This window comes from Copidosoma floridanum, unplaced genomic scaffold (genome assembly GCF_036245765.1).
Source record: "Copidosoma floridanum isolate Cflo_tuat_1 unplaced genomic scaffold, Cflo_Japanese_pri ptg000015l, whole genome shotgun sequence".
Classification (NCBI taxonomy): domain Eukaryota; kingdom Metazoa; phylum Arthropoda; class Insecta; order Hymenoptera; family Encyrtidae; genus Copidosoma; species Copidosoma floridanum.
In genome coordinates this window covers 4,332,514-4,360,478 of record NW_028321892.1, presented here as the reverse complement: position 1 = coordinate 4,360,478, position 27,965 = coordinate 4,332,514, and positions in this window count along the sequence as shown.

The window sequence follows — 27,965 nt, the reverse complement described above, 5'->3', positions numbered from 1 at the left end:
GATAAAAAAATTTATAAAAATGATAATGTGAATTATAATGACAATGGGTATGACGAAAGTATTAATAATAATGATGTGAGGGATATTAAAAATAATAATAATGACGATAATAATGATGGCAATACCAATAATAATGACAAAAACTATAAAGATAAAAAAAATGATAATGACGATACTGTCGATGATGATGATAAAAACAATGATGGTCATCCTTATGACGATCATAATAATAATAATGATAGTAAGGCTAATGACTTTTGTGATGACGATGATAATTTTAATTACAATAGAGATAATAAGACCTTATACGATAATAATAATATAAATAGCGTTGCTACAGAAGTTAATAAAAACAAAAATGATAGTGATATGATAATAATGATAATAATATAAAAGACGATCACGACTATAATAAAGCTGTTGATGTTGTCAATTGTAATGATAATTATAAAAATAACGTTAATATTCATGATTAAAATAAGATAATAACTATAATAACGACTAAGATTTTTATGATAATGAGTAAAATAATAATTAATATAATACTGCTGACAATAAGAATAATTAGGATGATGACTTAAATCAGCACAGAAATAAGAATATCAATAATCTTGATGACTATGATGACAACGATGATGAAGATGATGATAATAATTAATATAATGACGATAACGATAACAATGATCGTCATATTCGAACAAAAATAATAATAATGACTATAATGACCATGACAATGACGATGATAATCATGATAATGATGTTTATGATGATAATTATGATGAGGGTAACAATGACAATATTGATAATCATGACAATAGGGACAACGATCATAATAATGACAATAACGATAATAATGATAAAACTTATAATAATTTATATAATAACAATAAAAATAATAATAATAATAACGATGATAAAAAAAAAGACGATATTAAGTATGAAAATCATAATTATGACGACAATGTCGAGGACAATGACGATAATGATTATGGTATTAATTATAATAACGTTATAATAATTATGATAATAGTAAAAAAAATGACGACGACAGTAATAGTAATAATGATAATAATACTTATAATGATAGGGATGATAATAGTTATGATAATAATGATGATATAAATAATGAGATAAAGGACTTTTTCAAAAATTACAATAACAATAGAAATGATAATAATAATAATAAACATAACTATAATAATGATGTATTTGACGATAATGATAAAAATAATAATTATAATGGTGATTATGCAATATTTATAATAATAATATTAACAATCATAACAAAAGTCATAAAAATGATAATGTGAATTATAATGACCATGGTAATGACATAAGTAATAATAATAATGATGTGAGGGATATTGATGATAATAATAATGACGATAATAATAATGGCAATAACAAAAATAATGACAATAACAATAAAGATGAAAAAAATAATAATGACGATAATGTCGATGATAATGATAATAACAATGATGGTCATCACTATGACGATCATAATGATGATAATGATAGTAAAGCTAATGACAGTTGTGATGACGATGATAATTTTAATTACAATAGAAATAATAAGACCTTATATGATAATAATGATATAAATAGCGTTGCTACAGAAGTTAATAAAAACAAAAATAATAGTGATATGACAATAATGATAATAATAATAAAGACGATCACGACTATGATAAGGCTGTTAATGTTGTCAATTGTAATGATAATTATAAAAATAACGTTAATAATCATGATTAAGATAAGATAATAACTATAATAACGACTACGATTTTAATGATAATTAGTAAAATAATAATTAAAATAATACTGCTGACAATGAGAATAATTAGGATGATGACCAAAATGAGCACAGAAATAAGAATATTAAAAATCTTGATGACTATGATGACGACGATGATGAAGATGAGGATAATAATTAACATAATGACGATAACGATAACAATGGTCGTCATATTTAAACAAAAATAATAATAATGACTATAATGACAATGATAATGACAATGATAATCATGATAATGATGTTTATGATGATAATTATGATAAGTATAACAATGACAATATTGATAATCATGACGATAGTAACAACGATCATAATAATGACAATAACGATAATAATGATGAAACTTATAATAATTTATGTAATAACAATAAAAATAATAGAAACAATAACGATGATAAAAAAAAAGACGATATTGAGTATGAAAATCATCATTATGACGACAATGTCGAGGACAATGACGATAATGATTATGGTATTAATTATAATAACGTTATAATAATTATGATAATAGTAAAAAAAATGACGACGACAGTGATAGGTATCATGATAATAATACTTATAATGATAGGGATGATAATATTTATGATAATAATGATAATATAAATAATAAGATGAAGGACTTTTTCAAAGATTACAATAACAATAATAATGATAATAATAATAATAAACATAACTATAATCATAATGTAATTGACGATAATGATAAAAATAATAATTATAATGGTGATTATGCAATATTTATGATAATAATATTAACAATGATATCAAATGTCATAAAAATGATAATGTGAATTATAATGATAATGGTAATGACAAAAGTAATGATAATATTGATGTGAGGGATATTAATAATAATAATAGTGACGATAATAATAATGGCACTAACAATAATAATGACAATAACAATAAAGATGAAAAAAATGATAATGACGATAATGTCGATGATAATGATAATAACAATGATGGTCATTACTATGACGATCATAATGATGATAATGATAGTAAGGCTAATGACAGTTGTGATGACGATGATAATTTTAATTACAATAGAAATAATAAGACCTTATATGATAATAATGATATAAATAGCGTTGCTAAAGAAGTTAATAAAAACAAAAATGATAGTTATATGACAATAATGATAATAATAATAAAGACGATCACGACTATGATAAGGCTGTTGATGTTGTCAATTGTAATGATAATTATAAAAATAACGTTAATAATCATGATTAAGATAAGATAATAACTATAATAACGACTACGATTTTTATGATAATGAGTAAAATAATAATTAATATAATACTGCTGACAATAAGAATAATTAGGATGATGACTTAAATGAGCACAGAATTAAGAATATCAATAATCTTGATGACTATGATGATGACGATGATGAAGATGATAATAATAAGGACAATGACGATACTAATAATGATGCTAAAAATAATAATGTTGATAAAAATAATAATAACAATAAGGAAGAAGGAGACGAGAATAATAATTATATCATAAAAAAATTAATTATAATGATAATGATTAATACGATGTTATTGATGATGACAATGACAATAATGACCGTGACGTTAATAATAACTTGAAACTGAATGACTATAAATATGATAATGCTATCGATGATGATAATGATGGCGATAATTATCCTAATGATGATGGTAGTTATCATTATTATAATAATAATGATGATGATGATAATGACAATAAAAATAGTAAAATTTATGATAATCACAATGATTTAAATATAAGTTGTGATAACGATCATAATAATAATAAAAATTATAATGACGATTACATATAAAATAATGATAACTATAATGACAATAAAGATTATGATAACTATGACGATCATGATCATAATAGTTAGAGTAAAGATAATAATAACAATGGAAATATTGATAACAAAAATAATTATATTATTACCAGTAAAAATAACAATGATACCAATAAAAAAATTGAAAATTATGATATATACGACTAGATTTTTAAAACACCGATAATGATCATGACCATAATGACAGGAACAATAATGATAATAATTATGATAAAATTAATGACAATAACGGAATAATTATATGATGATGAAATGATAATAAAAATAATGATTATAATAAAGGTGATAAGATTAACAATAATGCTGATAAGTACAACAATAATAATAATGATAATAATTCTAATTATAAGGATAATGATACTAATACTGATTTTAATTAACATAAACATGATAGTTATATTAACAATAATAACAAATACAAAGCAATGCTTATTATAATGACAATGAAAATAGCTAGAATGTCATTAACTATGACGGTGCTTATAATAATATTAATGCTAATAGTAATGATACTGAGAATAATGATGATAAGGATCATTTTAACAACAATAATAATAATAATTTTAATTATGATAACAATTAAAAGGGATGATGAAAATTTAAATAATAATCATGATGATAGTAAAACTGTTGATCATGTAGGATGATGATAACTACAATACTGATAAAGATGATACTAATAATACTAACGACAATAACAATAATAACGAAAATGATAATGATAATAATATTGATAATGATGAAAATGATAGTAATAATGTTGTTAACACAAATAATAATAATCATAATAACAATCATGAAAATAATGTTGATGACTATGGTACTTACAATAATACTTATAATACTAACATTTATTATGAGTAAATTGATGAAAATAATAATAATAGTTATGATGATTAAGATAAAAATTATAATAATAATCATAATGACAATGATAATAATGACCATAATAATGATAATGATGATAATGACAATGATGACGATGATGATGACGATGATAATGATGATGATGATAATATTGCTAATAATAATAACGATGATGATGATGATGATGATGATGATGATGATGATGATGATGATGATGATTATAATGATGATAATATAGACGACAATGACAAAAATAATTATGATAACGATGACAATTCAAATAAAAACGACGATAGTAATATTGAAAAAAATTCTAATAATAATTATAATTATGACAGTAGAAAAAAAATACTAGTAATAATAATAATAATAATATTAGGAGAAAATAATAATTATAAAAATAATAACGAATATAATTATTATAATGATGATAATAATAGTAATGATGATCATCATAATAATGGTAATCGCCGTTAAGATGATGTTAATGATCATAATGATATTAATAATGGAAATAATGATGACAACAATGATGATGACAACGACAGTGATAATGATGATGATAGTCATTATACTGACGATGACAATAATGATAATAATGACGATCTCGACAATGATGTTGATTTTGACAATAAGGTTGATGACTATGCTGATAATGATAATGATGGTAAATAATTATAGTAATAATAATTTTGTTGTTGATGATGATAAGGGTAATGATTTTAATGATGATAATAACGATTATGATGATAATGATCTTGATAGTGATGATGACAATTATAACAATGATAATAATGATGATGATGATGATAATGATATTAATGATGGGTTTGACGATGATGACGATGGTTATGATAATAAAAATAAAAACGATAGTAATAATATTTATAGTAGTTGTTCTGATAATAAAGCCAATGACTCCGATGACACGATGTTGATAATGTTGATAAAAACAATAATAAAGATGATTTTGTTAAAAGTGATGATGGTAATAAAAATAATGATAATGCCGAAAAAATTATATTTAAGAGATTAATAACAATCATGACGATAAAAATTTTGATGATGCCCATAATAGTAATAAAAGTGATAAAAGTAATACGACGATGATGAATATGATTTTAGTAATTATAACGATGATTATAATAATGATAATTATGATAAAGACGATGATGATAATGATGATGATGATGATGATTATTATAATGATAATAATCATAATGATCATCTAAATATTGATAGTGATAATCCCGATAATGGAGATAGTGAAGAAAGCTGATTCATAGTGTAACTTTTTTTTAAGCATAAGATGTTTATTTCTTATTTTTAAAGTTTGACCAATACTCATTTACCTCAATTTTTTTGTTAAACCAATAATATAGGTTTTTACTTAGAGGAACAATATTTATAGACTGTGCTCATTATCACCTCTTTAAATAATTAATTTTCTAAATAAGTCGTGAAATCTGTGGTAGTAGGACATAGTCTCTGAGGATAACGGCAGTAGTAGGACACTGTTTGTGAAAGTAGTTGGACAGTATGTGATTATATTATTTGCATTTGTAAAAACACAGTTCTTTATTTATAAGAGATAAATTATTACTTTTGAATGTAGACAAATATTAAAAATTAAAGATTAGTAGGAATTTCTTCGTTGTATATGTTTTTTATAACGATATTACAAAGTTTTTACTTACTCTGTCCGTTAATAATTAAAAAAAAAAGTTTTGTCTATTACAACATAAACTAAATAATATATTTATTAAGATTAATAATTACGCAAACAATAATAGTGAACACAAGTTTTGAATAAATATCAGTAACTAAGGTCTCGAATTTTTTTTTCTTTTAATTTTGCTTTGCAATAAATGGACTTCACACGCACTCAATGCTTTTTCATCGTCATTTAGTTTAAATAAACGATTTTTTTTTCTTGTACCATTGAGTCAGTATTCGCATTCCAGTTTTTTTATTTAAAAATTTTTCTTTAATTTTTAATTCTTAGGTAATTTGTTTTCTAGTTCCCAACAGTTTTTTACTTTCTTGAAACTTCTTGTTTAAATTTTTTTGGTACTTTTCAGCGTTTTTCTTTTACTTCTTTTTTATAAAAGAGAACCTACAGCGTTTTCCATGTTTTCTTTTTTCTTTTTTTTTTTTTTTTTTTTTTTTTTTTTTTTTTTTTTTTTTTTTTTTTCTTAAAGTTATGTATGAAATTATCTACAATCACCGCGGGTCGGTTTTTCTAAGCTTCTTATTTTTATCTTAAAATTATGATTGGTTACACAAAATATACTTTTTAAACGAGAAATATTTGATTTTTCTGTGGTGATCAAAAGCAAGTTTTAAAGGCTTTAATACCAAATAAAAATGTAATGTTAGTAAACTAATCCCTTATTTTTCCGTTGACAATATTTAGAGCTATTCAATTTGTTCAGATTTTTTTTTAATATTATTATGATGAAAATTATTTACCAAAAATATACATCATTTTCTGCAAAGTTAATTTTTATACATTGGGCAGGATGGATTAATACAGATTGCATTAAGGTAAGGTTTCAGATTATCACTTAACTACTAATCCAACACATGTATTTAAGTTAAATTTAATTATTAAAAATTAGACTAATACTAATCGCACGAATACTATCGTAAAAAGTATAAGATCACAGTCGTTAAAAATATAATTTGGTCTCGTTAAGTACTTGTCCCACTACTACTTAGTTTTAGAAGTAAGGAATGCAGTAGTGGCACAGCAATGATAAGCCACATCTGACTTCTACATGGTGTTTGCAGAAAATAAAGGTATATAAGACGGACTGTATTTTATCACAAAAAAATTATTTTCAAGGTCTAATTAATGTAACTTGTTCTTGAGTGTCACATAATTGCGTATAAATAGAAAAAACGTGCGAATAACATTTTATTTTCGGTATATCATCTTAATAGTCAAATTCAGAGTGTCATCAAAATGTGCGAAATGCCTCGTTTAAGATGTATGCATCAAACAGGTGCTTGTACAGCTTTATAAAGTAATGATTTATTCTCCCTTGAACTATTACCACAAATAGTTTTTAATTTCTTATCTAGCTAAGAGATAACAAAATAATAATGAATTTTCTTAACGATTCTATAAGACAAATAAATTTAGCAGTTATGATTTGCTTCTCCTGTACCACTATACCCTGCAAATTTTGCGTTTTCCCATTATACCTTATTTTATCTTAATGCTGATAATGATTTTAATAATGATAAAACAAAAAATTGGAGATAATATTGTTGATAATGACGATAATAATAAGAATGATAATAATAATAATGATGATTATATTCAAGATAATAATAACAATACTGAAAATATTAATCCTGAATATGCTAAAAATAATGATAATAATAATAATAATGGAGATGATAATGATAATAAAGATGATAATAATAAACTTGATAATGACGGTCGTGATGTTGAAGATAATAACAGGTATGATAATACTCCTGATAATAATAATAAAGATCATAATTAAAATGAAAATAATAATTATGATTCTTATCATGATAATAATAATTAATATAATGACGATAACGATAACAATGATCGACGTATCCAAACAAAAAAAATAATAATGACTATAATGACAATGACAATGACGATGATAATCATGATGATGATGTTTATGATGATAATTATGATGAGGGTAACAATGACAATATTGATAATCATGACGATAGTGACAACAATCATAATAATGACAATAACGATAATAATGATGAAACTTATAATAATTTATATAATAATAATAAAAATAATAACGATGATAAAATAGACAAAGAAGATAACAAATATGAAAATCATAATTATGACGACAATGTTGAGGACAATGACGATAATGATTATGGTATTAATTATATTAACGTTATAATAATTATAATAATAGTAAAAAAAATGACGATGACAGTGATAGTAATAATGATAATAATACTTATAATAATACGGATGATAATAGTTATGATAATAATGATGATATGAATAATGAGATAAAGGACTTTTTCAAAGATTACAATAACAATAATAATGATAATAATAATAATAAACATAACTATAATAATAATGTGATTGACGATAATGATAAGTATAATAATTATAATGGCGATTATGCAATATTTATGATAATAATATTAACAATCATAACAAAAGTCATAAAAATGATAATGTAAATTATAATGACAATGGTAATGACATAAGTAATGATAATAATGATGTGAGGGATATTGATGATAATAATAATGACGATAATAATAATGGCAATAACAAAAATAATGACAAAAACAATAAAAATGAAAAAAATCATAATGACGATAATGTCGATGATAATGATAATAACAATGATGGTCATCATTATGACGATCATAATGATGATAATGATAGTAAGGCTAATGACAGTTGTAATGACGATGATAATTTTAATTACAATAGAAATAATAAGACCTTATATGATAATAATGATATAAATAGCGTTGCTACAGAAGTTAATAAAAACAAAAATGATAGTGATATGACAATAATGATAATAATAATAAAGACGATCACGACTATGATAAGGCTGTTAATGTTGTCAATTGTAATAATAATTATAAAAATAACGTTAATAATCATGATTAGGATAAGATAATAACTATAATAACGACTACGATTTTGATGATAATAAGTAAAATAATAATTAAAATAATACTGCTGACAATGAGAATAATTAGGATGATGACTAAAATAAGCACAGAAATAAGAATATTAAAAATCTTGATGACTATGATGACGACGATGATGAAGATGATGATAATAATTAACATAATGACGATAACGATAACAATGGTCGTCATATTTAAACCAAAATAATAATAATGACTATAATGACAATGATAATGACAATGATAATCATGATAATGATGTTTATGATGATAATTATGATAAGTATAACAATGACAATATTGATAATCATGACGATAGTAACAACGATCATAATAATGACAATAACGATAATAATGATGAAACTTATAATAATTTATATAATAACAATAAAAATAATAGAAACAATAACGATGATAAAAAAAAAGACGATATTGAGTATGAAAATCATCATTATGACGACAATGTCGAGGACAATGACGATAATGATTATGGTATTAATTATAATAACGTTATAATAATTATGATAATAGTAAAAAAAATGACGACGACAGTGATAGGTATCATGATAATAATACTTATAATGATAGGGATGATAATATTTATGATAATAATGATAATATAAATAATAAGATGAAGGACTTTTTCAAAGATTACAATAACAATAATAATGATAATAATAATAATAAACATAACTATAATCATAATGTAATTGACGATAATGATAAAAATAAAAATTATAATGGTGATTATGCAATATTTATGATAATAATATTAACAATGATATCAAATGTCATAAAAATGATAATGTAAATTATAATGATAATGGTAATGACAAAAGTAATGATAATATTGATGTGAGGGATATTAATAATAATAATAATGACGATAATAATAATGGCACTAACAATAATAATGACAATAACAATAAAGATGAAAAAAATGATAATGACGATAATGTCGATGATAATGATAATAACAATGATGGTCATCACTATGACGATCATAATGATGATAATGATAGTAAGGCTAATGACAGTTGTGATGACGATGATAATTTCAATTACAATAGAAATAATAAGACCTTATATGATAATAATGATATAAATAGCGTTGCTACAGAAGTTAATAAAAACAAAAATGATAGTGATATGACAATAATGATAATAATAATAAAGACGATCACGACTATGATAAGGCTGTTGATGTTGTCAATTGTAATGATAATTATAAAAATAACGTTAATAATCATGATCAAGATAAGATAATAACTATAATAACGACTACGATTTTTATGATAATGAGTAAAATAATAATTAATATAAAACTTCTGACAATAAGAATAATTAGGATGATGACTTGAATGAGCACAGAATTAAGAATATCAATAATCTTGATGACTATGATGACGACGATGATGAAGATGATAATAATAAGGACAATGACGATACTAATAATGATGCTAAAAATAATAATGTTGATAAAAATAATAATAACAATGAGGAAGAAGGAGACGAGAATAATAATTATATCATAAAAAAATTAATTATAATGATAATGATTAATACGATGTTATTGATTATGACAATGACAATAATGACCGTGACGTTAATAATAACTTGAAACTGAATGACTATAAATATGATAATGCTATCGATGATGATAGTGATGGCGATTATTATCCTAATGATGATGATAGTTATCATTATTATAATAATAATGATGATGATGATGATGACAATAAAAATAGTAAAATTTATGATTATTACAATGATTTAAAGATAAGTTATGATAACGATCATAATAATAATAAAAATTATAATGACGATTACATATAAAATAATGATAACTATAATGACAATAAAGATTATGATAACTATGACGATCATGATCATAATAGTTAGAGTAAAGATAATAATAACAATGGAAATATTGATAACAAAAATAATTATATTATTACCAGTAAAAATAACAATGATACCAATAATAAAATTGAAAATTATGATATATACGACTAGATTTTTAAAACACCGATAATGATCATGACCATAATGACAGGAACAATAATGATAATAATTATGATAAAATTAATGACAATAACAGAATAATTATATGATGATAAAATGATAATAAAAATAATGATTATAATAAAGGTGATGAGATTAACAATAATGCTGATAAGTACAACAATAATAATAATGATAATAATTCTAATTATAAGGATAATGATACTAATACTGATTTTAATTAACATAAACATGATAGTTATATTAACAATAATAACAAATACAAAGCAATGCTTATTATAATGACAATAAAAATAGCTAGAATGTTATTAACTATGACGGTGCTTATAATAATATTAATGCTAATAGTAATGATACTAAAAATAATGATGATAAGGATCATTTTAACAACAATAATAATAATAATTACAATTATGATAACAATTGAAAGGGATGATGAAAATTTTAATGATAATCATGATGATAGTAAAACTGTTGATCATGTAGGATGATGATAACTACAATACTGATAAAGATGATACTAATAATACTAACGACAATAACAATAATAACGAAAATGATAATGATAATAATATTGATAATGATGAAAATGATAGTAATAATGTTGTTAACACAAATAATAATAATCATAATAACAATCATGAAAATAATGTTGATGACTATGGTACTTACAATAATACTTATAATACTAACATTTATTATGAGTAAATTGATGAAAATAATGATAATAGTTATGATGATAAAGATAAAAATTATAATAATAATTATAATGACAATGATAATAATGACCATAATAATGATAATGATGATAATGACAATGATGACGATGATGATGACGATGATAATGATGATGATGATAATATTGCTAATAATAATAACGATGATGATGATGATAACGATGACAATTTAAATAAAAACGACGATAGTAATATTGAAAAAAATTCTAATGATAATTATAATTATGACAGTAGAAAAAAAATAATAGTAAAAATAATAATAATAATATTAGGAGAAAATAATAATCATAAAAATAATAACGAATATGACTATTATAATGATGATAATAATAGTAATGATGATCATCATAATAATGGTAATCTCCGTTAAGATGATGTTAATGATCATAATGATATTAATAATGGAAATAATGATGACAACAATGATGATGACAACGACAGTGATAATGATGATGATAGTCATTATACTGACGATGACAATAATGATAATAATGACGATCTCGACAATGATGTTGATTTTGACAATAAGGTTGATGACTATGCTGATAATGATAATGATGGTAAATAATGATAGTAATAATAATTTTGTTGTTGATGATGATAAGGGTAATGATCTTAATGATGATAATAACGATTATGATGATAATGATCTTGATAGTGATGATGACAATTATAACATTGATAATAATGATGATGATGATGATAATGATATTCATGATGAGTTTGACGATGATGACGATGGTTATGATAATAAAAATAAAAACGATGGTAATAATATTTATAGTAGTTGTTCTGATAATAAAGCTAATGACTCCAATGACACGATGTTGATAATGTTGATAAAAACAATAATAAAGATGATTTTGTTAAGAGTGATGATGGTAATAAAAATAATGATAATGACGAAAAAATTATATTTAAGAGATTAATAACAATCATGACGATAAAAATTTTGATGATGCCCATAATAGTGATAAAAGTGATATAAGTAATACGGTGATGATGAATATGATTTTAGTAATTATAACGATGATTATAATAATGATAATTATAATAAAGACGATGATGATGATGATGATGATGATGATGATGATGATGACGATTATTATAATGATAATAATCATAATGATCATCTAAATATTGATAGTGATAATCCTGATAATGGAGATAGTGAAAAAATCTGATTTATAGTGTAACTTTTTTTTAAGCATAAGATGTTTATTTCTTATTTTTAAAGTTTGACCAATACTCATTTACCTCAATTTTTTTGTTAAATTAATAATATAGGTTTTTACTTAAAAGAACAATATTTATAGACTGTGCTCATTATGACCTCTTTAAATAATTAATTTTCTAAATAAGTCGTGAAATCTGTGGTAGTAGGACATCGTCTCTGAGGATAACGGCAGTAGTAGGACACTGTTTGTGGAAGTAGTTGGACAGTATGTGATTATATTATTTGCATTTGTAAAAACACAGTTTTTTATTTATGAGAGATAAATTATTACTTTTGAATGTAGACAAATATTAAAAATTAAAGATTAGTAGGAATTTCTTCTTTGTATATGTTTTTTCTAACGATATTACGAAGTTTTTACTTACTCTGTCCGTTAATAATTAAGAAAAAAAGTTTTGTCTATTACAACATAAACTAAATAATATATTTATTAAGATTAATAATTACGAAAACAATAATAGTGAACACAAGTTTTAAATAAATATCAGTTACTAAGGTCTCGAATTTTTTTTTCTTTTAATTTTGCTCTGCAAAAAATGGACTTCACACGCACTCAATGCTTTTTCATCGTCATTTAGTTTAAATAAACGATTTTTTTTTCTTGTACCATTGAGTCAGTATTCGCATTCCAGTTTTTTTATTTAAAAATTTTTCTTTAATTTTTAATTCTTAGGTAATTTGTTTTCTAGTTCCCAACAGTTTTTTACTTTCTTGAAACTTCTTGTTTAAATTTTTTTGGTACTTTTCAGCGTTTTTCTCTTACTTCTTTTCTATTAAAGAGAACCTAAGCGTTTTCCATGTTTTTTTTTTTTTTTTTTTTTTTTTTTTTTTTTTTTTTTTCAAGTTATGTATGAAATTATCTCTAACCACCGCGGGTCGGTTTTTCTAAGCTTCTTATTTTTATCTTAAAATTATGATTGGTTACACAAAATATACTTTTTAAACGAGAAATATTTGATTTTTTTGTGGTGATAAAAAGCAAGTTTTAAAGGCTTAAATACCAAATAAAAATGTAATGTTAGGAAACTAATCCCTTATTTTTCCGTTGACAATATTTAGAGCTATTCAATTTGTTCAGGTTTTTTTTTATTATTATTATGATGAAAATTATTTACCAAAAATATACATCATTTTCTGCAAAGTTAATTTTTTTACATTGGGCAGGATGGATTAATACAGATTGCATTAAGGTAAGGTTTCAGATTATCACTTAACTACTAATCCAACACATGTATTTAAGTTAAATTTAATTATTAAAGATTAGACTAATACTAATCGCACGAATACTATCGTAAAAAGTATTAGATCACAGTCGTTAAAAATACAATTTGGTCTTGTTAAGTACTTGTCCCACTTCTACTTAGTTTTAGAAGTAAGGAATGCAGTAGTGGGACAGCAATGATAAGCCACATCTGACTTCTACATGGTGTTTGCAGAAAATAAAGGTATATAAGACGGACTGTATTTCATCACAAAAAAATTATTTTCAAGGTCTAATGAATGTAACTTGTTCTTGAGTGTCACATAATTGCGTATAAATAGTTAAAACGTGCGAATAACATTTTATTTTCGGTATATCATCTTAATAGTCAAATTTAGAGTGTCATCAAAATGTGCGAAATGCCTCGTTTAAGATGTATGCATCAAACAGGTGCTTCTACAGCTTGATAAAGAAATGATTTATTCTCCCTTGAACGATTACCACAAATAGTTTTTAGTTTCTTATCTAGCTAAAAGATAAAAAAATATAAATAAATTTTCTTAACGATTCTATAAGACAAATAAATTTAGCAGTTATGATTTGCTTCTCCTGTACCACTACACCCTGCAAATTTTGCGTTTTTCCATTATACCTTATTTTATCTTAATGCTAATAATGATTATAATAATGATAAAACAAAAAATTGGAGATAATATTGTTGATAATGACGATAATAATAAGAATGATAATAATAATAATGATGATTATATTCAAGATAATAATAACAATACTGAAAATATTAATTCTGAATATGCTAAAAATAATGATAATAATAGTAATAATAAAGATGATAATGATAATAAAGATGATAATAATAAACATGATAATGACGGTCGTAATGTTAAAGATAATAACAGGTATGATAATACTCCTGATAATAATAATCAAGATCATAATTAAAATGAAGATAATAATTATGATTCTTATCATGATAATAATAATTAATATAATGACGATAACGATAACAATGATCGACGTATCCAAACAAAAATAATAATAATGACTATAATGACAATGACAATGACGATGATAATCATGATAATGATGTTTATGATGATAATTATGATGAGGGTAACAATGACAATATTGATAATCATGACGATAGTGACAACGATCATAATAATGAAAATAACGATAATAATGATAAAACTTATAATAATTTATATAATAATATTAAAAATAATAAAAATAATAACGATGATAAAAAAGACATAGACGATAACAAATATGAAAATCATAATTATGACGACAATGTTGAGGACAATGACGATAATGATTATGGTATTTATTATAATAACGTTATAATAATTAAAATAATAGTAAAAAAAATGACGATGACAGTGATAGTAATAATGATAATAATACTTATGATAATACGAATGATAATAGTTATAATAATAATGATGATATAAATAATGAGATAAAGGACTTTTCCAAAGATTACAATAACAATAATAATGATAATAATAATAAACATAACTATAATAATAATGTGATTGACGATAATGATAAGTATAATAATTATAATGGCGATTATGCAATATTTATGATAATAATATTAACAATCATAACAAAAGTCATAAAAGTGATAATGTAAATTATAATGACAATGGTAATGACATAAGTAATGATAATAATGATGTGAGGGATATTAATGATAATAATAATGACGATAATAATAATGGCAATAACAAAAATAATGACAAAAACAATAAAGATGAAAAAAATGATAATGACGATTATGTCGATGATAATGATAATAACAATGATGGTCATCACTATGACGATCATAATGATGATAATGATAGTAAGGCTAATGACAGTTGTAATGACGATGATAATTTTAATTACAATAGAAATAATGAGACCTTATACGATAATAATGATATAAATAGCGTTGCTACAGAAGTTAATAAAAACAAAAATGATAGTGATATGACAATAATGATAATAATAATAAAGACGATCACGACTATGATAAGGCTGTTGATGTTGTCAATTGTAATGATAATTATAAAAATAACGTTAATAATCATGATTAAGATAAGATAATAACTATAATAACGACTACGATTTTAATGATAATGAGTTAAATAACAATTAAAATAATACTGCTGACAATAAGAATAATTAGGATGATGACCAAAATGAGCACAGAAATAAGAATATCAAAAATCTTGATGACTATGATGACGACGATGATGAAGATGATGATAATAATTAACATAATGACGATAACGATAACAATGGTCGTCATATTTAAACAAAAATAATAATAATAACTATAATGACAATGATAATGACGATGATAATCATGACGATGATGTTTATGATGATAATTATGATGAGGATAACAATGACAATATTGATAATCATGACGATAGTAACAACGATCATAATAATGACAATAACGATAATAATGATAAAACTTATAATAATTTATATAATAACAATAAAAATAATAGAAACAATAACGATGATAAAAAAAAAGACGATATTGAGTATGAAAATCATCATTATGACGACAATGTCGAGGACAATGACGATAATGCTTATGGTATTAATTATAATAACGTTATAATAATTATGATAATAGTAAAAAAAATGACGACGACAGTGATAGGTATAATGATAATAATACTTATAATGATAGGGATGATAATATTTATGATAATAATGATGATATAAATAATAAGATAAAGGACTTTTTCAAAGATTACAATAACAATCATAATAATAATAATAATAAACATAACTATAATAAAAATGTAATTGACGATAATGATAAAAATAATAATTATAATGGTGATTATGCAATATTTATGATAATAATATTAACAATGATAACAAATGTCATAAAAATGATAATGTGAATTATAATCATAATGGTAATGACAAAAGTAATGATAATAATGATGTGAGGGATATTGATAATAATAATAATGACGATAATAATAATGGCAATTACAATAATAATAACAATAACAATAAAGATGAAAAAAATGATAATGACGATAATGTCGATGATAATAATAATAACAATGATGGTCATCACTATGACGATCATAATGATGATAATGACAGTAAGGCTAATGACAGTTGCGATGACGATGATAATTTTAATTACAATAGAGATAATAAGACCTTATATAATAATAATGATGTAAATAGCGTTGCTACAGTAGTTAATAAAACCAAAAATGATAGTGATATGATAATAATGATACTAACAATAAAGACGATCACGACTATGATAAGGCTGTGGATGTTGTCAATTGTAATGAAAATTATAAAAATAACGTTAATAATTATGATTAAGATAAGATAATAACTATAATAACGATTACGATTTTAATGATAATAAGTAAAATAATAACTAAAATAATACTGCTGACAATAAAAATAATTAGGATGATGACCAAAATGAGCACAGAAATAAGAATATCAATAATCTTGATGACTATGATGACGACGATGATAAAGATGATGATAATAAGCACAATGACGATACTAATGATAATGCTAAAAATAATAATGTTTATAAAAATAATAATAATAATGAGGAAGAAGGAGATAAGAAAAATTATTATAATTGTAAAAAAAATAATTATAATGATAATGATCAATACGATGTTATTGATGATGACAATGACAATAATGACCATGATGTTAATAATAACTTAAAACTAAATGACTATAAATATGATAATGCTATCGATGATGATAATGATGGCGATAATTATCCTAATGATAATGATAGTTATCATTATTATAATAATAATGATGATGATGATGATGACAATAAAAATAGTAAAATTTATGATAATCACAATGATTTAAATATAAGTTATGATAACGATCATAATAATAATAAAAATTATAATAACGATTACATATATAATAATGATAACTTTAATGACAGTAAAGATTATGATAACAATGACGATCATGATCATAATAGTTAGAGTAAAGATAATAATAACAATGGAAAAATTGATAACAAAAATAATTACATTATTACCAGTAAAAATAACAATGATACCAATAATAAAATTGAAAATTATGATATATACGACTAGATATTTAATACACTGATAATGATCATGACAATAATGACAGGAACAATAATGATAATAATTATGATAAAATTAATGACAATAACGGAATAATTATATGATGATGAAAATGATAATAAAAATAATGATTATAATAAAGGTGATGAGATTCACAATAATGCTGATAAGTACAAAAATAATAATAATGATAATAATTTTAATTATAGAGATAATGATACTAAAAATGATTATAATTAACATAAAAATGATAGTAATATTAACAATAATAACAAATACAAAGCAATGCTTATTATAATGATAATGGAAATAGCTAGAATGTTATTATCTATGACGGTGCTAATAATAATATTAATGCTAATAGTAATGATACTAAGAATAATGATGATAAGGATCATTTTAACAACAATAATAATAATAATTACGATTATAATAAAAATTAAAAGGGATGATGAAAATTCAAATGATAATCATGATGATAGTAAAACTGTTGATCATGTAGGATGATGATAACTACAATACTGATAAAGATGATACTAATAATACTAACGACAATAACAATAATAACGAAAATGATAATGATAATAATATCGATAATGATGATAATGAAAGTAATAATGTTGTTAACACAAATAATAATAATCATAAGAACAATCATAAAAATAATGTTGATGACTATGAGACTTACAATAATACTTATAATACTAACATTTATTATGAGTAAATTAATGAAAATAATAATAATAGTAATGATGATAAAGATGATTATTATAATAATAATTATAATGACAATGATAATAATGACAATAATAATGATAATGATGATAATGACAATGATGATGATGATGATGACGATGATGATGATGATGATAATGATATTGATAATGATAATAACGATGATGATGATGATGATGATGGGGATAATAATAGTTATAATAACAAAAGTTGTAATTAAAATAACAGTATCAACAATAATGAAGGTTACAATAATAACATATTAGATAACATTATTTAAAGTGACATAGAAAATGATAATGATACTAATGATAACAATAATAATATTATTAAAAATTATAATTATTATAAAACATTAATCTTAATTAAGACTACAATAATGATAGCAATAACAATAATGACGGTGAGTACAATCATTATAATATTTATCATGATAATAGATCATTATAATAATGACGATGACAATAATCATGATGATTATGATAATTTTAACGATAATTACAAAAACAACAAAATTGTTGACGCGTTTAACGATCGTAATGGTGATGATAATGATAATAATAATAATAATTATGATAATGATGACAATGAAAATGATAATGACAATGAAGATCATGATCATCATTATGATAGTTATGATAATAATAATAATGAGAATCATAAAAAACAACAATAATAATGACAATAACAGTATTAATAACTCTTATATCGATTATAGTCATTCTGGTAATAGTTATGATGGTAATAAAAATATTAATGTTAATCAATGATAATGACCATAATGTAAACGATGAATGTAATGATTGTGACAATGTTGTTGAAAAAAATGATAATGATGATATCTATACAAAAAAAATAACGATAAAGTTAATGATGATAATAATAATGACAATTATACTAATGACAATAAAAATTGTAATGATGATGATATTTAATAATTATTAAATTAATGATAACAGTATTGATGATAATGATGCTTTTAACATTAAAAATAACTATGCTAATAACAATGATAATAATAATGATAATGATAACTATCATGATAATGACTGATAATGATAATAATTATAATAAAGATAAGAATAGAAAATATAATAAAAAAAGAGAAGATAATCATAGTCATCATGATAATTATGATTTTGATGATGATAATAACGATAACAATGATAATAATATTGATTACGATGATGATTATAATGGTAACAATAATGATAATAATGGTAATGATAATAGCGATACTGACAATAATGACAAGAATAGTAAAATTAATTATAGTAACGATAATTGATGATGATTACAATAATAATGATGTTTACAATAAAGATAATGTTTAAGAAAACTAATCATAATCATGCTGTTGATGTGATACTAAGAATAATAATATTAATGATAATAAAAAAGATAATGATTATGTCAATCATAACGATCATAATGACAGTGATGGTATGATCATTTTGTGAATAATGATGATAATAATAATACTAATTATAACAATAAAAATTAGAATAATAATAATAATATTAAAATCGATTATAATAATGAATTTAAAAAGAATCATAGTACTAATTAAAATTATAATTGCAATAATTAAAATGACAATAGTTATATTATTTACAATGATGACTAAGATAATAGTGTTGGCGATAATAATTATGATAAGAATATTAATAATGTTATCGATGATGTTGATGATGATAATGATAATAATAATTCTGATAATAATTGTGATAATTAGAACGTATAATGATGGATAAGATGATGATAATGATGACTATAATGACGATAATAATGACAATAACTATTACAATGATGACGATGATAGTGATGATAATGATGATGAGGACGATATTAATAATAATAACAATAATTTTGATGGTTAAGACGGCGATGATAATAACAATAGGAAGAGAATTAAAATAACGATAATATGATAAAGATAATAACAACGATAATGGTAATGACACTGAATATGATAATAATAATAATAATGATGACGATCTCTCTAATGTTAATAATAATGATAGTAAAAATAGAGATCAGACAATATTAAGAATTATGATAATGATGATGATGACGATGGTGATGGTAAAAATGTTGATGATTATGATAATAATAATAGTCATGATGACAGGAATGATAATGATGATAATAGTGATGATGATAGCATTGACAGTATTAATAATGATGCCGATAATGACAATCATAACGATACTAAAGATATAATTAACAATAAGAATGATTATCGGGATAACGATAATGACAATAATTATGATGATGACGATGATTATGACAATGATAACAATAGTATGAAGAATTATAATAGTATCGGTTATTTTGTCAACTTAGACGATAATGATGTTGGTAGTAATTAAAACTACGATAGTTATTATGATGCTTAAAATAATTGTAATGATTTCTATAAAAATAGTGATATTAAAAATAATGATACTAATGACGACAGTGATAGTAATGATGTTAATGATAGTAGTTATGTTAATGATAATGATGAAAACCATGATGGTAAAGATTGTGATAGAAATAATGAAAATAATTATAATAATTACAATATTAATAATATAAATAATAAAGTTGTTGTTAATTATAATGACTTTAATAATAAATGTTATAGTTATAATTTTGCTCATAATAATAAAAATATCATTAATAATAATGATGTTTTTAATAATAAGAATGATAATTGTTTTGACAACGATTGATGATAATAACTATGGACAAAACGAACAATATCACCAGTGTCAATAATAATGATAATGAGTATGATAATAATGATAATGATGATAAAAATGATAATGATAATAATAGTAATGTTAATGATGATGACGATGATAATAATGATGATTATAATGATAATAACAATAACATGACAAAAATAACAATGATGACAATCATAACGATAATGTAAATAATAATGATAATAGTAATAATAATCATACTGCTTATAATAAAAATGATATTTAAAATAATTATTACAATGAAGGTTAGTATGTTGAAGATGATGATAAAAATGATGATGACGATAATAATGATAATGATATTAATGATGATGATTACAATGATGATAATTATGGTAAAAAAGATGTTAGTAATGATGATGATGATGGCAAAAATAATGATTATAACAATTGTGATAATGATAATGATGATAATATAATGGAAAAAGGATTATGATAATAAGGATGATAATAATAACAATGAGAATATTAGTAATAATAATATTGATAATAATCATAATGATAATCATAATACTAATAGGAGAAAACACTTATTATGCGTTTGGATCTTTAGCATGCATAGCTGTTAGACAGGTCCTGGTCTCAAGAAAAAAACTAGACATAATACTTAGTGTTCTCTAAAAAAACGTGAACCGGGCAATTGACGCCGATGCCCTTCTGCCACAAATATTATGCAGAAGAAGGGTAGACGTAGCATTTATTAGCGATCAGTACAGGAACTTTGAGCTGCCTATGTGGCTTAGCAACGCAACAAATATGTCGATCATTTCAGTTCCTAGACCAGAGAAAATCCGCCAAGATGCAAGTGGATTGGAAAGACATTTTGTCTATTTAAAAAGCAGAGGCATCACGTATGCCAGCTGTTACTTTTCACCAACCACTTGTATCAAGGAGTACAGAAGATAAATAAATAACCTCGAAGATACCATCAGGGATCGCATGGAAAGCGACCTATTGGTCGCTAGAGACTTCAATGCAAGAGCAGTAAAATGAGAAATGCCTGCAACGAACTCCAAGGGCCGGGCAATTCTAGATATGGCGGCAAGGCTCGGACTGGTCGTTGTAAAAGAAGGATGGACCATGACTTTCTGAAGTCCAGAATTTGGCAAATCAATACCAGACATTATACTGGCCTCGGAGAGCCAGGCAATAAAAGTGAGGAAATGGTAGGTATTCGAGGACAAAAATATAAGCAATCACCAATATATCGTCTTCGAAATCAGCGATACAATAGACAAAAGAGGCATAGTACGCAAAACAAGATGGAGTGTTGAGAAGCTGGACACAGAACGAATAGCGGAAAAAGTTATAAATGGCATCGCTGCCATCAAAAACGGCGAACAAAACCTGAACACAGCACAAGGAGTACAAAAACTCACTAAGGCAACCATGCAACTCCTAAAAACCGCATGCGAGGCCTCTATGCCCAAAAAAAAGATGGAACGGCAAACGCTCAACTTACTGGTGAAACAAGAAAACTTCAGAATTGTAACGCCAATGTCTCGGACAAAGACGCCTCTATCAAAGAGCCTGAAACAGGCCAGAGGCCCAACAAAGGTACTCCAAGTACCAGCTTGCAAAAAAGACAATGCAAGCTGCTATCAAGAACAGCAAAAAGCAGTGCTGGCAGACTCTGTGCAAGGAAGTGAATAATGACCCCTGGGGCAAAGCATACCAGATAGTGATGGGAAAACTGGGAAGACTTGCACCAACTGCTAACAGAAAAACAGATACCATGAGACATATCGTAAATACGCTATTTTTGACGCATCTAGAACTCGAAGATAAAGCAGACTTGAATCTCATAGAAGAGGTACCTTTATTTACCCAGAAAAAACTTGATTTAGCAGCCAGATCGCTTAAAAACGGAAAAGCTCCTGGACCAAACGGTATACTGGCAGAAGTCATTAATACAAACATGGCGAAACACTCACAGCTGCTCTTAAATCTATACACTGCATGTTTGCGAAAATGGTTGTTCCTCACCCCCTGGAAAAACGCATGGCTGGTACTGATCGATAAAGGCAAGAGGGAGCCTAACTCCCCGTCATCTTTCAGGCCCTTATGCATATTAGATACGACTGGAAAATTATACGAAAAGTTGCTCAAGGCCCGTCTTCTACAAGCCAAACAAAATGCGGGAGACTTATCTGACAGGCAGTACGGATTCAGAGAAAAAAAGGCTACCATAGGAGCAGTAGCAGAAGTAGTGAAAGCAGTTGGAAACACTCGAGACGTATGCCATAGAGCCAGACCCCTTGTTTTTCTAGTGACCTTGGATGTGAAGAACGCTTTAAACTCAGCAAAATTAAAGGACATGCTTCAAAGTCTGAAATACACATTTAGAACACCAGACTATCTCTTGAGAGTATTGAGAGATTATCTCAAGGACCGTTTCTTGACCTATACGACAACAAAAGGCAAAACAAAGAAGAAAATAACTGCAGGGGCATTCCAGGGTTCCATACTTGAACCCGATCTCTGGAATGAGTCATACGACGGACTACTCCGTCAGGAAATGCCAGAGAAGACGTTCTTGGTGGGATACGTGGACGATGCTGCTGAATTGATCGTCGAACGCACGATGAAACTTATCTAAATACGACTTAACCAGGTTATGCGGAGAGTGGCTCCATAGATGGAGAACCATGGACTCAAAGTTGCGGCAGGGAAGACGAAGGTGGAACTATTGACAAGAAAAGTGATAGATACAATCATCCCCCTCAAGGTACAAGAAGAAGAATTTATGACAAAGGAAGCTGTAAAATACCTAGGGGTGACGCTAGATAGAAAGCTCGAATTTTAAAGCCACCTTAGGCAAGCTGCGGACAGGGCGGTGGCAAGAGTAGCGGCATTAAGCCTAATCATGCCGAACGTTAGAGATCCAAAGCCTGCAAAACGCAAGCTCCTTATGTCTACGGCCCAGTTTATGATTTTCTACGGGGCTGAGATATAGGGAGATGAGATGAACATAAAAAAAAAGAGAGTAAAAATCGGCCAAGTTCAAAGAGTGGAAGCCCTGAAGATAGCCTGCGCCTATCGCACAGTCTCAGAGTCTGCGATAATGGTGATAGTGAGCGTCATCCCCATTGACCTCCTTGCGAAGGAAAGACGATTGAAGCACCTAATAAAGTAGGACCTACAAAAAATGGAGGCCAAGAAAAACGCCCGGAAAATAACCTGAGAAATCTGGCAACATATATAAAAAGAGGGATCTAGAGGTAGATGGACGGCACACCTGATAAAAGATGTCAATGAATGAACAGAGCGGGAACATAGGGAAGTACATTACTACCTGACCTAATTTCTCTCAAATCGTGGGTATTTCCGCTTGTACCTCAACAAAATACGGAAAACACAGACGGCAGCTTTCAAGTACTGCGGCCATGACAAAGATGACGCAGAACATTCGTTCTTTGACTGCATCAAGTGGCAAGCCGAACGAAACGTGCTGCAGAAAAGATTGGAACCTTTAATCCCGGCAACGTCATAGATAAAATGCTGCTTAACGAAGAAATGTGGACAGCAGTAGCCCAATATATACATGTCGTTCTTTTGGCCAAAAAAAGGATGGTTTTCTGGACGACTTAGCATAGGTGGTGCAAGCGTGGATCCGGAGCCATCGGAGGGGGCGTGGGGTTGTGTTTTTGGCTGCGGCACCTTGGGGGCTCCAGGGGGGAGGGTAGTGGCAGGCCTTACGAGTGATACCGCTGGGGCTTGGCTGCAGGGCGGTTGGTGTGAGCGATGAGGGCCTGCGAGATTGCCTGAGCACGTGCAGACTTCCTTTAACCGCTTTGCTTTATTAATTTCCTAACGGTGAGCAGCTGCGGCCTGGTGGCCCTAGCTTTTGAGTGCTTCGCTTCCACGTTTTCTTCTTTTTTTTTTTTTTTTTTTTTTTTTTGGGCTTCTAGGGTGTAGCCACGTAGTAGTCAGTTTGCATTATAAAGACTTGTGTGGGTGATTGAATGCGGGCAAGCTCCTAAGAACCGCTTCGCTATATCACCGTCCTACCGATGATCGGCTGTACCACGGAGGCCCAAGTCTCTGCCACTTTGGCTGTGCGATGGGTGTGCTCCTTGCTTCTTTGTTAGGGGTAGCCAAATTTGGGCTCGCGCTGGAGAGCATTTATTTTATTATTTTGCTCTATTCCTCCAAGTTAACAGAGAAGAGCAATTCGGATGCACGACGGAAAATAAGAAATATCCTACAGGACGCAAGAGCTACAAGACAAGTTGGCGACGAATCACTAAAAGAAGCCCAAACAGGGGGCTAAGCCTCCGTGGCCCTAGCTTGGAGTGTAAATGCGAGAGCAGATTTCGAGCCGGGTGTCTCAAAAGAAAGATGTTGCCAGTTTAGTGGGTGGGGTCATAACCAGTTCCACACAGGAGAGGGTTCGTACACCCTTCTATGGTGCATAAAGGCATTTTTGACGACCTAGAAAAAAAAAAAAAAAGTTAAAAATGTAATAATTATGATGGTAATGATAATGATAACACTGATAGTAATAAAGATAATAATGCTATTATTATAATCGATGACAATGATAATAAAAATTAAAATGATACTTATTATATTAAAGATGACAATAAAAATATTGAAGATGATGCTAATCACGATGATGATGATGATAAAAATAATGATGAAAATGATATAGATAATAATAATTCTTGAAATAATGGTAATAATGATTATAAAAATATGAATCATAATTATAATAATCACAACGATATGGTTAATGAGGATGACAATGGTAACAATGATGACAACTATACTAATGCAAATGAAAAATAATAATAATTATAATGCGAATGATGCTTTTAATGCTGGTGACGATAATAATATTAATTATGATATTGATAATGATAATAATAATAATAATTATAATAATGACAATAATAATGATAAAATTAATGATAATGACAATAGTAATAATAGTAATGGTTATAATGATTGTAATACTGATAATAATAATAATAATAACGATGATAATAATAACAATTAAAACGATGCTGATGATAATGATGACAATAATAGTTTTAAGGCTAATAATAATAATGGTTATAATGGTAATAATGATAACGATAATGATGATGATGATAATGAGAATAGTGACGATGGTAAAAATAATAAAGATAATAATGACGATTATGTTTGGGATTATAATATTTAAAATGATAATAATAATAATAATAAAGATACTGACATTGATAATCATGATATTAATGATAATCATATTGATTATTATGATAATATTGATAAAAATATGATGATGATGATGATGATGATAATGATGATAAAAATGCTAATGATGATGACAATGTTACTGTTGATAAAAATAATAATAATGGTAATGATGATATTAGTAAAGATAACGATGATAATGATAATGATAATGATGAGAATAATTTTGTTTATGATCGTGAAGATGCTAATATAAATGATAATGGATATAATAATTATGATGATAATTATGATGACAATTATGATGATAGTTTTACCAACAACTATGATAATAATGATGATATTAATAATAATGATAATTGTGATAATAATGATGATAATGATAACAATAATAATGATTATTATGATTATAGTAATAATATTAAAGATAATTATAATAAAAATAATAATAATATTAATATAAATGATGATACTGATAATAATGATGATAAAAATATTAATGATAATCATAATTATCAAGATAATGCTAATATTGATTGAGATATTAACAATAATAATAATAATATTAACGATATTTGTAATAATACAGATAATAATGACGTTAATGATTATTATAAAAATAAAAATAACAATCATTATGATTGAAAGATATAGATGATGAAAATGACTATAATAGTTATGGTAATGATAATCATAATGTTGATGATAATAATGATAATAATAATAATAATGATGATGCTTATAATGCTCATGATAATGATGATAATAATAA